The sequence below is a fragment of the Phascolarctos cinereus genome, unplaced genomic scaffold (assembly GCF_003287225.1).
Source record: "Phascolarctos cinereus isolate Bilbo 61053 unplaced genomic scaffold, phaCin_HiC Scaffold_4;HRSCAF=312, whole genome shotgun sequence".
Lineage (NCBI taxonomy): Eukaryota > Metazoa > Chordata > Mammalia > Diprotodontia > Phascolarctidae > Phascolarctos > Phascolarctos cinereus.
In genome coordinates this window covers 556,822,084-556,838,539 of record NW_027555847.1, presented here as the reverse complement: position 1 = coordinate 556,838,539, position 16,456 = coordinate 556,822,084, and the positions used below count along the sequence as shown (strand labels likewise).

At 38.1% G+C, this 16,456-nt stretch overlaps 1 protein-coding gene across 1 annotated transcript in view; it reads right to left on the bottom strand.

Annotated features, from left to right (window-relative positions):
* Positions 1-16,456, bottom strand: part of ATXN1 (ataxin 1) — a 524,441-nt gene that overhangs the window by 305,206 nt on the left and 202,779 nt on the right.

The window sequence follows — 16,456 nt, the reverse complement described above, 5'->3', positions numbered from 1 at the left end:
TCCAGGATTAAGAGAGTAATTCAGTTTTTATAACTCACTCAAATATGGCCTCTGCTGGGACTGGAGAAGTGCCAAGTCAAAGGAAGGGGAGTCAGATTTGTTTAGAGGACTCAGAGAGGAAAGGTTCTTTATTTCATACCTACTTACCTAAGTTGTTCAGCTCCCCCACTTCCCACCATCCAAATTTAGAACAAAGCATCTGTAAAATGCTCTGACAATCACAGGAATGAATTCATCAATTAACCACACCAAGTATTTGTGGTTTAAAAAAATAAGAAATTTTGGTGGACCAATCTTCCTTAATTTCTTCTTTTGCAGAAGAAATCTTAGCTACTAATGCCAGTTGTACAAATTGGCCAGCCTGTAATGGTTTGGTACAAATAAAAGAACATGGGGTCTATACAAAGCTTTTCCTTCTAGCCCTCCCACAGAGATTTCTGTACTTGATTCATCAGTGTTTTCAACTCTTTGGACAAGCAGACCTTTTATACAAGTTTATGTTTCTGAAAGACAGTATGGCTCACCACACACTGCATGGGTGACCTTCCCGTTTTAGCCAACTCTCCATTATCTGTAGTGACAGGGGTCCATGTGGTGTACGGGATAGCTGAAATCCACAATTAACTGAAAACTGTCATTTTAACCAGTGTTTTCAACTTGTTTTCCAGACAGCCCTTTGGCCAACAGAATTGCTTCTAACTCTGCTTCAAGAAACACCAGAAAGCAACCTAAAGCCCATGAGGCAAGGGGGAAGATGACCCTTAAGGGTGGATAATTCACAAACTAAATAAATAATTTTAATGAACATTAGAAAGGATAGTCTACAAAACAGATGCTTCCCATATAACTGACCTTGGTATAGTTGTTTTGACCTGCCAATTCCCTTAACAAATGCATGCAGCCTTTGGAATGCCAGAGTGGATAGTTGAAGGGCACTCTGGAGGGAATTCCAGGCAGTAATCTGTTTACATGCTGTTATTTGCTATTTTCAGAGCTTGGGAGTCATTTGAGCATTACCTTAAAACTAGTGAGATAATGGGATAATGGCACATTAGGGAATGATGATCTTTTAACACTGTTGTAGGCATTAATTATTTTTATTTAGGCTAGATAATGTAAAACATAAATCTAGCCAGCTTCCCTTCTCTGCACTGCCAGCCAGGTAACCAAACAAAGCATAGTACTAAGAGTGGTCGGGACCCTGGATACAGCAACATTTTTCTATCACTTTACCCTGGGAACAATTTTCTTCCCAAATAAACTTAAAACATCTCTTTAATCTCTGTCACTGTAATATTTAAGAAATAACAAGTCAGAGGAGAAAGGTCAGAGGTTTCATTAAAGTTCCAACCTGGCTCCAGCATTAAAAGTGAATCTCTTTCACATGTACTGTGCTGGCCACAAGAACACTTTGTTAATTCACTTCTACTACTGAACAAGAGAATCTTTCACTGGAGAAATAATTCCATTTCCAGTCAAGAAGCTCAATTCTATTTAGTACGATACCCTATGAGAAGAACCCTGATGTAATAGATAGAGAGCCAGTCCCCAAGCCAGGAAGACTTGAGGTCATGTGGTGCCTCTGATGCATCCTGTGGTCCTGGGAAAGTTGCTTAATCTTTCCAGCCAAAGCCATCTTATCTGATAAGGACTGATGGCCCAAGAATACTGGCAACCAAATAAGCAACCACAATTATATGTACAGAACTTCTCCTGTGGCCTATTGGCTCCTTGTTTATCTATGCCACATGTGACACCACGTATCCAAACCTTTCTACCATCTCCTGATCACCTACAAACAGTGGCAGGACATCCACTAGGATATCTTCAGTGATAATGCATAGCATACAAAGAAGCATAGTGCATGGAACCACACACAATAGGTGCTCAAAATATTTGTAGGAGATATCCGGCACAAGCTTAACCAAATCGACTAGAAGATACAGAAGAAACAGGAAATGGAACCTGGATTGCAAGGGTCAGCAGGTTCTGCAAACCACACAATGTAACATCTGGCTGCTTCATGAAAATGTCCAGAGATTACTCTAGCACTACTGCCATTCCTTCTTTTCATGGTAGGAAAGAAAGAAGGAAACAAACATTTATTAAGCACCAACTATATGCCAGGCACTTTGTTAAGCACTTTACAAATATCATCTCATTTTATCCTCACAACCATCCTGGGTGTCAGGTACTATTATTACCTCATTTTACAGTTGAGGAAATGGAGGAAAACAGAGGTTAAGTGATTTGCCCAGCGTCATACAGCTGGTAAGTGTCTGAGGCTAGACTACAGGCTCACATACATACTCTATCCACAGTGCCAGGTAGCTGGCATCCTTCAGATTGCTGCCCAAGAAACTCGGGTTTTCCAGAACACTTCCTTATCTCTTATTGCCTCCATTGAAACAGCAGAAAACAACTCAGCACTAAGTCCACAGCTACCACTGTTGCTGCCATTGTTGGGAGGGCAACACTTTCTTGTGAGGACAAGGAGGGATGCAGATTTAGAGACAGACATTATCTAGTCTAGCATCCTCACCTATGGTAGTACTCAAAAACACCTGTAGTTCTAGTTTATCATTCTGGATATCATGTTTTATTAGAAGGATGGCAAAAGGCAAGAAAAAAAAAAGGAACCTTAAACAAAAGGAATCTTGAACCCAAGTATACATCACTGAATTTCCATCTGGAAAGAACCTTAAAGATTCTCTGGTTCGAGTACCCCCTCTTATTTTACAGATGAAGAAGCTCAGCTCTAGCAATTGATGAACCCATGAAATGTATCCTAGTAGCAAGAGCTGTTTAAGCTCAGAATGGAAAACAACTACTAAAAATCTTGAGAGAAACGGACCATCTCCCAGAGCTCCATTTCCTTCTCAACAGTAAGATGACCTACTGTAAACAGATATCAAGTCCCAAAGAACTACCCTGGAGAAGACTTGGATGCCTTGGCCATATTTTCAAGTGTTCTTGTTATAAATACAAATGGGAACATAATTTGAAAAATTATATTGTCCAAGCAGTAACCAATCTCATTGTTGGTTCACTGTAAGAAATGGTTGTATGTTATGTTCTTTTACCTTTCAGGGTAAAACTGGAGAGTTTCCCTAAAGATAAATAGAGTTCAGTAAGGGAAGGATAGTTTTCCAGAATGTATTACCCTGTAACAACTTTATTCTCCAAGTAATTTTTGATCTGGAGCAGGGTAAAAGAGAGTGGAGGGAGGAAGAAAGAGACTGAAAATTATGTGGCAGGAAAGTTCATGGAAAGGAAGAATAAATATGGGATGGCTAAGCTTTCAAGATGCTGTCTCAATTCAGACTATTTTAAAGTAAGCTACACAATTCATGGCCCTTCCTGCCCAATATTTATGAATAAGGAACTTTTCAATAGATTCAGAATCTTAGGTGACATGACTTGAACTGAAGGATTATATAAAAAGTAGGATTCCAATCTGTCCTTCACTAATGAATCTGAGAAGATATTGATCTTCTCCCTCCTGAGAAATTCTTAGCTCGCTAAGTGCTAGAAGCTATTTCCCCAGTCCTTTCTTACTTAGCAGATTCATTCCAATCTGGGCTATCACATGTTTTCTACTCTTCTGAGCACCATAATCATAAATCAGTCTCTACTTGATATTTCACAGTCATACACTGCTGGCTCCCATTCACACTTTTCACACATATAGTCAGTCTTATAAACAAAGCTAAGCTGATAGTCCTGCTAACCCTTAGATCCTCTATTTATCACTGCCCCCATATAAGGATGGTTGGATGGCAATGCATACTTTGCCATTCTTCTTTGCCTAATAAGTCAACCACCTCAAAGAAAGAAAATACTAAAAATCCATCTCTACCTTCCATGGTCTCTTTGTTGACCATGTCTACAAGTGGACTAATTAATATTAATGTTAATAATAACTTTGTGAGGTCCAAAAGATCAATTCCTTTCACATAAAACCATAAAAACATTTATGTGACAGTGGCTTAAACATATTTGTTTGTGAGTGTATTATTTTCCCTGCCTTAACAATTTCACAAATCAACTGAAAAAAGCAAAGAATTTCCAAGTAAAACCTTTTTTAAGTGTAGGGTAATAAAAATCCCTACGTTAAATTTTAAACAGTGTGGTTTCAGACCAAATTATAAAGCATGATGTTTTATAACAGGTTACTCAGGTCAGTGGAGTGTCAGCTGCAAAACATAAACTACTGAGCCGAGCACATTCAGTGACTATAAAGTAGCCCATTGGGCCCAATTTTCACAAAGAGGTGCCAACCACATGTTAGGTCTGCAAAATGTACAAATGAATACAACAGCTATTGGAAAGGGAAACTGGAGGTAAGTAGCTATCTGTTGTCTGGGCATAGACTGGAAAGAAACTTAACAGAATGAATGGGTAATTTTCCCACATTCTTCATTTTTTTTTAAACCAAATTAAGGGTAGATCACAGAGCCTTTTAGCCTAAATGGCACAATTAAAGTTGCTGTCTGTAGCCACCAAACATTGAAGCAAAAGAAATTTATGAACCTCAGTGGATTGACAAAAGTGGGCTTATGGAATTTATGGATTTATAACCAACCCTTGGTCAGCCTTATGCTGCTTTGCATGGTATGACACTACAGTATTCTGTGCTTGCTTTATAAAGTAAGACACACTCATGGCACCTCATTTTTGAGGAGGTTAAAGCACTGGCTTCAGAATTTTAACCTCCCAGATGATTTTTTAACAAATATTCTATCCGAGTCCTGAGTCCCAAACAATTTAGGTGCAGCATAGAGGTCACATCTACATTCTGATAGTGATAGACTCTGACATTTCCATTTGTGAGAAAACAGACTTTTTCCGGGTTTCTGGATATGTTTGCCACTTAGAAATATTATTTATAGCCGAAGTGGATTTCAATTTAGGTTTCCTCTGTTTTAATATCCCCTTCTATTAAAAGCATTTGCAATTCACTTTCAGCAGGGGCCTTATAAAAGTAGTTTCATATATAATTTTTAAGATGCTAAAAAATCAAACATGAATGTTTTATAGAACTTGCAAGGACAACATGGGTCCACATGGTGCTAGCCTGGTGATGAAACAGTGATGGCATTAAAAAGATTACTGTCCTCATTCTGTTAATGGAGAAAACCCATCAAAAGGCCCAACCATAATACATCAAATTATAATAAAAAGGGAACAATTCTTTCACAAGCTGCAGTACTGTTTTAAACTGCAGCAAGAGGTCATTACATAGAACTGTTTATTCCTATTCACTAAACATTAACTACTTTAGAGCCAAAACCTAAATCTTTCAATGTAGGTCAGAGTAACAGAGGAGAAATGGTTCATCACCAATGACAGAAATTGTACGTTCTCCATATGGAGAAACAGATTATCCTGGTATTCACTTGACATCTGAACAGTTTCAAGTGCTCTATTTTAACCTTCTAACAGAGGATTAAAACCACAGAATCTGACATGATAGTCTGCCAATTTCCATGTTTTCAATTAGAACTACAACAAATTTGGAGAACATATCCCTTTAGATAATATATCTAAAGAGGAAATATAGTATAGTAGGAAGGCCCAGGTTTGAATCTCACATCCAAACGTACTTGCTGTGTGAAAATGGCCAAATCATACAGCATCTCTGAGGCTCAATTTCCTCATCTGTAAAATGAGAATAATAATACCCAGAGTATCTACTTTAAGAAATTATGAAGTTCAAATTAAATAAAGATGTAAACTAGTATATAAGTAATACTAGACAGCATTTTAAGCTTTGCAAAGCACTTTACAAATATTAACTCATTTTATCCTTACAATAATCCTGGGAGGTAGGTTGCTATTATTACCCCCATTTGACAGATAAGGAAACTGGGTCAGATAGTTGTTAGGTGACTTGTCCAAAGTCACACAGTTAATAAGTGTCTGAGTGTGGATTTGAACTTAGGTCTTCCTGACCCCAGGTCTGGCACTTTATCCAATGTTCCACCTAGCATTATTTAACTACCAAGTCCTGAGGACAAGCCAACTCGAGGGCAGTTCCTTCTTACTTTCCTTCACCCAAGAACTCCTGAAACATTGTTAGGCATACCACATGTGCCTTGATATTGATAACTTTTCTATATCACACAAAAATAGCTTAAACTCTTGAGTAAACAAAACATGTGATATGCAGATTAATCCCACAGAACAATTAGCTTAGTTTTTAGATATTTGCAAAAGTAAATACAAAATCTCTGCAAATTATTGCTTATTGCCAACCATTAAAATATTCTGTAGTCTTACTTTAACAATGTATTTTGCTTTGAAGTGTCAGGTTTTCCCCCCTTATAGATGCAGAACATCTACGTGGGGAAAAAAAAAAGGAAAACTAGAATTCAAGGTTCTTCAATTTACCACAGCAATTACAGAGCAAGAAACCTAACAACCACGAAAAACCAAAGGAATACTTTTCTTATTTCTTTAAAACAGCTCTCATGTTTTTCTACAATTTACTCTCTAGCTGGTCACAGTGAATGAAGTCTGCTCAGAGACAAAGTGAAATCACCATGTAAAACTACAACAGTTGGGTAGTGTCCTCAAAGCAAATGTACTTCCCTATTGAATGAAAATATTAAATTTCAATACAGAGTCTGTCATTAAATAAAGCAAAAATTGTTTTTAAAAATTAATTTAAAATTATCACAAAAAACTTGTAATGATTTAAAACATAGGTAAATGCTTCCGTGTGCCACACCTCTAGTTCAACCAAGTAGTACCCAACTCATAAACAGATGTGTTCCAAATGTTGGTCTTAATTAAGCAAATTGCCTGAAACTCAGAACATAGTATGACATAGAGCTGTTACAGAGTATAAGGTTCCCAGATCTGCCAACAAAAGCCTATTTATTGAACCCACAATGCATCAGAAATAAGAGGCACCTGGCATAATGGATAGAAGAGGGAGCTGAATCTGAAAGCCCTGAGTTCAAATACCACCTCTTGACACTTATTAGTTGTCTGAATAATACTAGTATTTTTCCTCTGTCGATTATATCCAATTTATCTGGTATTTTTATATGTACATGGTTGTCTGCATGTTCTCTCCCCATTGGACTATATCCACATAAGATACAAAAGCGTTTTAGCTCTCTCCCCTTTTTTCCTGCTACTGTTCAGAAAAGCCCTCCAATGTGAGGGAGGGGAAATGAGGGAAATGGATACAGACTTTTTAAAAGACGTGTAAAAAAGGAAAATCCTTTTGTGTCTCCCTTCATTAGGTTCTGTGCCTTTCTTTTTAGCACAGGGCCTGACACATAGTAGGTGCTTCATAACTGCTCATTGAACGACTAACTTATCTCACTTACTACTTGGTTAATACTTTAACCTCCAGATGCCTTGGTTCTTCATCATAAAATCAGAGGCTGGATTAGAGGTCCCTCAAGGGCCTTCTAATTAAAAATCTGTGATCTGAAGATTCTCTATGAGCATAAAGGAACTTTATAGGACTTGATCCACCAAGTCTTTAGTAGGCTATAGTCTGCCTTGGTGAAGGAAGTTCCCGCACAGGATTTTCCTACCCTGATCAAATCACAGACACTCTGGGGACCTTTTGTGTTTTCCTAGATAATAGAAATATGGTACAAATAGCATTTATCCTGAAATGGATCTGAGATGTCAGAACAAGGGCCATAATACTCTGGGTAGGGTAGGTATTTGCTCCCCTTTCCTTGCCTGAGTGATGGCCATAGGCAAAATGTGGAAACAAAATGTATTTGGTTCCTTTTTACTTTATGTTTCATTCCTGCTATTTCTACTACCTATCCCTCCAGCTCTTCAGACACAGTATCCTCAAGATTTCTCAAATTCCCCTTTTCCCCCATCAGGTCATCCCATTCCAGGTTTCCATGTCCCCAAAATGTTCAATGTTCAGTATCAGTAGCCTGTCCTCTCCTTGTCCTGCAATGAAAACTTCAGTGCGGTTAACTTAAGCCAAATGTTAAGAAGACAGAAATCTGATTAAACAAATGGACAATACCACATAAATGAAAAATAGCCCCTGAACCATTTAAGGTTCCATGATCATAGGGCATTTTTAATGATATGGACATTTCAAGTAATATAAGATGTATAAAACAAAATATATAGAATGATAAGTAATACCAATTATACTGAGATGTAGTTATCAAAATATTGTTAAATACCAAGTTTATAGACCTCATGTCCAGCACCTGATAGGTATAGAAGTAGAAAGGACTTTAGGGACCAACTATCCAACCCCATCATTTTACAGATGAAGAAACTGAGTCCCATATGGAATACCTAAATGGACCTCTATATATAACTAAATTATATGAACTAAACCTCTATACGTAACTAAACTAAACTATATAACCTCTCTATATAACTAAATAGACCTCTAATTAGTGGGATTTCAGACCACACAACAAAAGCAAAAGTAAACAAGTTCAAATGATATAGGGCAAGATATTCTGGGGCAGTAACACTATTCTCTCCTGGGAGCCTGCCCCTAGAGTCTTGAAAAGTCAATCATGAATTTGTTGTTGTTTCTCCTTCATTCTTGAAGAAGACCAATGACAACAGCAGGGTGATGTCTAGGCTTGCAAGTGAATTGGATTTAAGTGAGGAAGGGTTGTGCAAAGTCATCAGCCTCACTCTCTCCTCCAGAGTCGCTGGAACCTAGTGGTGAGATAAATCAGGACGACTGCTGATGACCCTGGATGCAGTGGGGGACCTTGGCCTTTTTAAGCTAAGGTTTTTCCCAGGTATCAGTTCGTCTGAGACATCACCCATTCAGTGAATAAAGGTCAGGCAAGAATTGAGGCAAAAGATGGCCTTATTTGCCTTCTAGAAAGAATCAGTCTGGAAGGGGAAGACCCTCAGGGTTTCTAGACTGAACAGAAACAATTGCTATTTACTCTGAGCTATCAAAACCCAAACAATGAACAAGTGAGGCTTTACTAGCCAATCAGTGAGAGCCAGAGTGATTTGGTTTTAAAGGGACAGTCAAGTAACTCCATTTGAATTCCAATGGACTTTATCAAAGCCTGGTTTTCCCAAGCTATATTTCAAGAAACCATAAAGGAAAACTACAGGAGACAAAGGAATAAACTGAACTCAAAGCCTTAAGGTTGTAGGAGGGAAAGGTAGTTATTTGTATCAGGGGTTATTTTCAATTCAGGAACCTCCTGTAGTGGTTAATTAGTGCCTGAGAACAAGCACCTAACCATAGAATCTGAAAGCACTAGACTTTGTTCTTAGAATACTTATATTCTGTCTATCACAGAACTGTCTATCTGTCCACACTCCAGGAAACATATTCCCAGGAGATAATTGTTTTTCATCCATTTCTAAAGCTATGTCAAGCAAATGAATCCTTGTTTCTGGAAACAATCCAAGGGGATATATGAGCTTAAATGTGGAAAAAGGAAAAAAAAAAGGAGAGGAAATCAGACATGTAAATTTGATACATTCAATGCACATTCAATGACTCTGCCAAGATAGTTACAGCTCCTTTAGATGATACTGTAAAAGGTGGCCATACTTTATTTAAATGATTCTTCCAGATAACGGAAGCTTTCCATTTTTGTTGCCATTGTTATTCATTAGCTCATTCATGTCTGACTCTTCATGACTCAATGGACCCTTCACCAGGTCCTTCTGCCCTCCACTATCTCCTGAAGTCTGTCCAAGCTCATGTTCATTGCTTCCATGCCACTATCTATCCATGTCATCCTCTTCTCCTTTTGCCTTCAATCTTTCCCAACATCACGGTCTTTTCCAGTGACTCCTGTCTTTTCATTATGTGGCCAGAGTGTATGAACTTCAGCCTTAGTATTTGTCTTTCCAATGAGTAGAAGCTTTCCATTTGAATGCCATTAAAAATGAAGACTTAAAATGGATTTGCTAATAGAATAATATTTAGAGCTGGAAGGTAACATAGAAGCCACTAAATCCAATAGCCTCATCTAATGGTGAAACTGAGAGCTAGAGAAGTAAAATGACTTGCCCAAGGCTACATAGGGTAGTAAATAGCTGGGCCAGGATTAGAATCCAGATCCTCTGAATATTGATGCAAAGCTCTCTGTACTTTATCACCTCAGCATTTAGCACTGTTTTCCATACAGTAGGCACTTAATACATGCTTGCTGCATTGCATTAAATAACTCTGAGATAAGAATATCATATATTATTATCTCCCTTTTATGACAGGGAATACAATGTGAATGAAGTTAAGGAGCCTTGTCCAAGGTCATAAAACCAGTTATTGGGTGAAAATAGGACTATAATTCATATCTTCTGATTTCCTATCTTTCTTAAACAAACCTCTCATTTTACAGATGAGGAAACAGAGGCCCAGAGAAAGCAACTTGTCCAAAATCACAGAGCATGCAAGTCAAAAAGCCAGGACTTACCCTGTGTCCTTTGACTTTAAAGCTCAATGCCCTTTCTATTGTACTACAAGGGGAGAAGGGGGAGGGGCTGAGGGAGCAGGGAAGTTGACCCTGGTATATAAATAAAAATGAGATGAAAGGCTTCTGCATCCTTTCAATCATATTATACATACCATCAAAGCAAGCACACAGAGAAGAATTCTAATATTCACTTCAGAAAGTATTTTTCTGAGACAATAGACCATCTATAGGCAATACTTCTTCCAGAAGTTGGTCACAGTTAAAATCAATTAACATTATTCTGGACACCTTCATTTAAGACACACTGGTAATAAAATATGCCGCACAGTTAATTGCCATTGGGTTCGAAGCTTTGACAACAAAGGGCTTGCAGGTTTTAAGAGGCCATGCTGACTCTGCCAAATATTCATCTAAAATCATTCCCTGGAATAGCTGTACTGGAGATACTACTTTCAGGAAATGTGCCTGCTACCAATAGATGCTTACTGATGCCAATAACCAATAAATGTCGATTCAATTCGATTAGCATTTATCAAGCCACTACTAGGTAGACAACACTATGATTAAATAATGGGAATACAAGAAGAAAAACAGCCTCTGTACTAATGAAGCCTAGATAGTGGAAGGGGCAAGGAAAATAACAGCTAGACAGGTAAAAAGGCAAATGCAAAGTAATTAGAGGTGAAAGAATACTAACAACTGGGGAGGGGGGCTGGGGACAGAACTGAGTAGGCTTCCAGAAGGGAAAGATGATAAGATTTTTGAGAAACAGAGGGAAGAGGGGAAAAGTTCTGGAGCAGGAGGTCTTAGCCTTTTGTGTGTCATGGACCCCTTTTGGCATTTTGGTGAAGCCTACAGACCCCTTCTCAGAATCATGTTGTTAAATGCATAACAAAAATTCATTTCATTACAAAGCAAATCAATTATGTTGAAATAGCACACATGACTAATATGGAAATATGTTTTGCATGACTTTACACGTATAATTGATATCATATTGTTTGTCTTCTCAAGAGGCTAGTGAAGGGGTGGATGGGAATGAGAGAATTTAGAACTCCAAATCTTTAAAAAAAAAGAATGTTTAAAAAATTTTATGTAATTGGGAAATATTTAACAAAAATTAATTAAAATATGTTTTAAAAAATAAGTTTGTGTGCCACAGGCTAAGGACCCCTCTTCTACAGGCACAGGGATCAGCTTGTACAAATACAAGAAAGTCAAGTTCCATCACAGAGTACATGAAGGGGTAAAGTAACCAGAATGCTTAGGGTTTGAATGTTAGGCTCAAACTGTAGAAGAAACTCTATCTGATTCATCCCAAGTAATATGGATATTTATAATGTTAACTGAGATGGGGCAGGGTTGGGGTGGGAGAATGATTTTTTCCATGTTTCTGCAAGTACTTCAAGCCTTATTAACATATTTTAATGGATCTATGTTTTCATATATTTGGGTACTTTTTCCCATCTCATATAATAATAACAATGATGATAATAATAATGAATATTTTAATCCATTTATAAACATTATTAAGCACCTGCTATGTTCCAGGCACAGTATTAACTGCCGGGAATACAAAAAGAAGCAAAAGACAGTCCCTGCCTTCAAGGAGCTTGCAATCTAATGATGATGATGATGATGACGATATCTAGCATTTATATAGTGCTAAATATGTGCCAGGTACTGTGCTAAATACTCTACAATTATTATCTCATTTGATCAAGACTAACCCATGCATGCTTGATGATCTAGTGAGAGTCTTATCTGCATCTTTCCCAAAATCATGCCAAAAGGGATTAGGGAAGGGTGCGTTAGCAATATACTGCACCCAAGTTAATATATCGAGGTTTTCTTAATGATATTTCCATTAAGAACATCTAGGTTTCCTCTTGATGTTCCACAGATACCACTGAAGCACTTGGCAGTCCATTGGCTTTCCCTAGCTCTCCTTACATGCCCAGTCTATCTTCTTTCCTAGTCATATACTACTTCACTTCTCCTATACAGTTCCTCATTTGCAACATGTAGCACTTCTCCATTAACCAATTGTCCCTCAGCTTCATTTCACCATTATCAATATGAAAATCATATCATTGCTAGTCTTTATAATAGATACATATACAAATCTACACAAAATGATTGCACACAATGTGTATGTACCTACAATATTGGAGCAGATGGTAGCAAGAGGAGGACCATTTTTCCAAAGTCTCATTTGCTACAGAATAAGTAGGCAACCATTTTGCCTTTGGGGGATGGGGTTCCCTTCTTATCTGAAAATAAGGATGTGTTAGACCCCTGACATCCTTATCCACAGACCACAAGATTCTATATCTGGACCTGGATGGGATCTCAGAAGCCATCTCATCTAACCTGCTCATTTTATGGATGAAAAAAACTGAGGCCTAAAGAAGTTAGGTGACTTGTCTATGGTTACACAACAAGTATAAGAAGAAGGATTTGGGGGCAGCTACGTGATGCAGTGGATAGAGCACCATCCCTGAAGTCAGGAGGACCTGAGTTCAAATCCAGCCTCAGACCAAACACTTGACACTTACTAGCTGTGTGACCTTGGGCAAGTCACTTAACCCCAACTGCCTTAAGAAGAGGAAGAAGAAGAAGAAGAAGAAGAAGAAGAAGAAGAAGAAGAAGAAGAAGAAGAAGAAGAAGAAGAAGAAGAAGAAGGATTTGAAGCCAAAGCTCTTTCCACTATAACATGGTCCTTTTCAAGGCCACCAAACAGTAAGGGGCAACCCAAAGGTTGCTGAACAGAAAGAGTTAAGGTGCTACCCAGGGTCTAGTGATTTAACCAATTCTGAATCCATTTAACTTGTATTCCTATTGAGGTCACATGTCTCTATTTTTCTTAAAAGAATCACAGTAAATACTTTATCAAATGCTTTGCTAAAATCTGGATATTTCTAAAGCATTCCTGTGATCTACTGCTTTAACAATCTTGTCAATAAAAGTAAATAAAAGTAGTTTGACATGACCTTTTCTTGGTGAAGAGTAGTTCTTAGTGACATATTCTTGGCTCTTTGTGATTACTTCTTCCTTCTAAGTGTTCTTGAGTCATATCTTTAATGATCTGTTCTAAGATTCCTACCAGGAATCAGTACCTATCCAGGGATGGGGAACCCACGGCCTTGAGGGGCCACATGTGGCCCTCTAGGTCCTCAAGTGAAGCCCTTTGACTGAATCCAAACTTCACAGAACAGATCACCTGAATAAAAGGATTTGTTCTGGAAAACTTGGACTCCGTCAAAAGGCCACACTCAAGGACCTAGCAGGCCACAGGTTCCCCACCCTGCCACTATGTTGATTCAATTCTCTTCTCTGTTTTGCAAATCCAGACATTTGTCCATCCCCAATCCAATGGTACTTCTTCAGGATCTGACCATCATATTAAGCAAAAAGTCTGCTGAGCTAAAAGCACTGTAGTCATTAAAATTGCTTTCCCTCTCCTTCAATAACCTATAATTAGGCTGCCATTGAGACTAGTTGATTCTTCCTTTAAAATATTCTTTCCAATTTATTATTTCCTCTCCACGCTAATTCTTGCCTCTATGCCTTTGTCTATGTTCCTTCTCTGACTGAAATCTCCTTTTCCCTTTCTCTCTATCAAAATCCTACTCATTCTGGAAGACCTAGATCAGTTTTACAGCCTCTAAGAAGGGATTAAAGTCAAAAAATAAAATCTCTGCCCTTAAGGAACTATAATTCTAAACTCAATTCTGCCTTTTCTGAACTATTCCACTCATAGGGTATATTACTCCATTCAGCACTTGGTTACATATTGTCTTGTTTATGTGGGTCCATCTTGTCTCCCTAACTAAGCTCTAAGTTTCTTGAGAGCAAAGTGCATGTTTTATACCTCTATTGTTTCTCTCACTTTACCCATAGTGCTTCTATAAATGCTTGCTGAAACAATGTAGCTATCAATTACGGCAACTCATCTAAATAGCATTTAAGATTTACCTTTTTTCCCCAACAACAACCTTATGAGATTGGTCATGCAAGTATTATTATTTTCATTTTGTAGACAATGAATCTTAGGATCAAAGAAATTAGCTTGCCCAAAGTTACAGAGCCAGCAAGTGTCAAGGCTAAATCTGAACCCTGCTGCAGGAGTCTCTGCACAACAACACAGGAATTATGCTTATGTTGTAACTGGATTGATAGTCAGGAATCAGGTTAGGCCATGTATTAAGCTTTGAACAAGTAGAGGAAAAAATACTGAGTTGGCAACTAGCTACACATCCCACAATTTTAGACTGTTTTTCAAAATTTCCATTCAGGTTCAGATCATAAGCTCATGAGTTTCAGAACTGGAAGGTGTCTTGAAGATCCTCTAGTCCATCCCCTTCATCTTACAGATGATTCTGCCACACTGTACTGCCTCAAACAAGAGATGCTACATATTGTCAAGCTCTTGGTAATTAAGAATCAGTTACATAGGAAATGGAGATATTATTATATAGGTACAATCCCTAAGAACTCAAAATGGTACTCCATGACAAGACATTTCAAGGAAAAGATTATTTCAGGCAAGTGTATTTCTTCTAGGGTAGTTTCTATCTAAAACGGTTGTGAGCTGTTATAGGAGTAGGTAGCACGAATTAGCACTAACACTGGGCTCAATTAGGCCATTTCCCTCATACAAGCACCCTCAAGTGTTATGGGTTCTCTTAGAAGTCATGGGAACTGCTTAGTTGGTGTTATGTAGTCTAGTCCTATTCTGACTTTCCCCCACCCTACTCTGCTCTCCTTTCCCAAGTCACTATATGGTTAAAATGGGAAGCATCAGCTCCTGTCCCCAAACACCCATCAACCTAGCCCTAGAGAACTGGTGTAGCTACCTATTCCAAAAGCTCTAGGGAAGGTCCTCCATTGTGTAAGGTGAGAACCATGATAAAAACCCAGGTCTCATGAATCTACCTTGCTTGTAGAAGAGATAAGTATATATTTATTTTTAAATTGGCCCAGATCTGTAATTTCATTAGTTTAGGAACCTTCCTATATGAAAATACTATTCACAGATGCAGAACAGTACCTTCTCTGTAACTTATCATTTTAGGCAAGTTGCCTGGGGGCCACCGAGAAGTTAAGTAACTAACCCAGGATCACAAGGCTGGTATGTATAAGAATCAAGGACTTGAACCCAGGTCTTCCTGACTTTAAGATTGGTCTTCTAGTCACTCCTCCACATAACAAGGCAAATAAGAAATCTGAAGTCTGGTAATATCATACATTTCATGAGATCACAGATTTAGAGCTGGAAGGGATTTAATCCCATCAAGCCTAACAACTCTCTCATTTTACAGATGAAGAAACTAAGGCTCAGAGAAGTAAAATTAATTGGCCAAGGTCACACAGGGTAATAAGTGATAAAGACAAAATCCAAACTGAGATTTCCCTGGCCACAAACTACAGCCCTTTTGCTCTGTACTATATTTCATTTGCCTCAAAGAGATGGAGCCTAAGTGTTGCTAATGACCCACTGGACAATTCCTGCTCCAGTCCTAAGCATTTTAAATAAGCCAAATATTTATTCGACTCTCAGAATGAACGAATATTCTAAACACTGATAGCCTTCAACATCTGTATGGCTTAGTAGAAAAGCAGGAAATGGCTAATAATAATAAAAAGAACACTTCAAAAGTCATTTATTTCAATCCAGTTTTCAAATCCAGACTCCATAGTTCTTCTTCATTCACAGGGAATAATAAAGAAGAATTAAGAGGTACTCTCATTCAGAAAGGAACTCACTGAGCTTCTTCTGCAATTCCATTTCAACATACTTCTACTCTAATTTGCTAACAGTTGTGCTTTTCTACAGGCAAATAGTTTAACCCCACAAACACCCCAAATGATAACATCCTGAATGATGGGGCAAATTTTCTGCCACAAATTGTATTCTGCACCATCCTTTATTCAAAGCATTCTGCATTCCAAGCAAGCAGAGACACATCTGAAGAAAGTACAGTACCTTACTGCCGAGCTCCTCACAATAGAGAATTTGTACTCTCAGGCTTTTATTGACG